The 706-nt window shown below is 39.7% G+C and overlaps 1 non-coding gene across 1 annotated transcript; it reads right to left on the bottom strand.

The window, feature by feature from the left end:
- Positions 1 to 233: 233 nt before the first annotated feature.
- LOC116466136 (U6 spliceosomal RNA) lies at positions 234 to 339 on the bottom strand. Its single transcript, XR_004247389.1, has one exon. It is a non-coding gene; the product is annotated as a U6 spliceosomal RNA (small nuclear RNA).
- Between the last annotated feature and the right edge of the window lie 367 nt (positions 340 to 706).

Raw genomic sequence — 706 nt, 5'->3', positions numbered from 1 at the left:
GACTAATGATATAAAATTATTGGGCCAATGAAAAAGATTAGTAAAGTCTCTAATCTGATATTAGAAACTTCTCCACCATTTAATTAATTAATTTTTAATTTTATGGGTACATAGTATATATAATTATGGGGTATATGTGATAGTTTAATACAAGCATGTGTAATAATCACTTCAGGGTGAATTGAGTATCCATCATCTAGAGCATTTATCCTCTGTGTCACAAACAATTTGATAAAAATATAGAACACTTCACAAATGTGCATGTCATCCATGCACAGGGACCATGCCAATCTTCTCTGTATGTTTCAGTTTTAGTGTAAGTGCTGCTGAAGTGAAGACTCCACTTTTTAATTGTTCATTTCTATTGAAAATATTTTCGGCCGGGCGTGGTGGCTCACGCTTGTAATCCCAGCACTTTGGGAAGCCGAGGCGGGCGGATCACAAGGTCAGGAGATCGAGACCACGGTGAAACCCCGTATCTACTAAAAATACAAAAAATTAGCCGGGTGTGGTGGCGGGCGCCTGTAGTCCCAGCTACTCGGAGAGGCTGAGGCAGGAGAATGGCGTGAACCTGGGAGGCGGAGCTTGCAGTGAGCCGAGATTGCCCCACTGCACTCCAGCCTGGGCGACAGAGCGAGACTCCGTCTCAAAAAAATAAATAAATAAATAAATAAATAAATAAATAAATAAAAATAAAGAAAATATT

This window comes from Hylobates moloch, unplaced genomic scaffold (assembly GCF_009828535.3).
Source record: "Hylobates moloch isolate HMO894 unplaced genomic scaffold, HMol_V3 SCAFFOLD_3, whole genome shotgun sequence".
Classification (NCBI taxonomy): Eukaryota; Metazoa; Chordata; class Mammalia; order Primates; family Hylobatidae; genus Hylobates; species Hylobates moloch.
The sequence above is the reverse complement of the archived record's forward strand: the minus strand, read 5'-3'. Positions and strand labels throughout refer to the sequence as shown.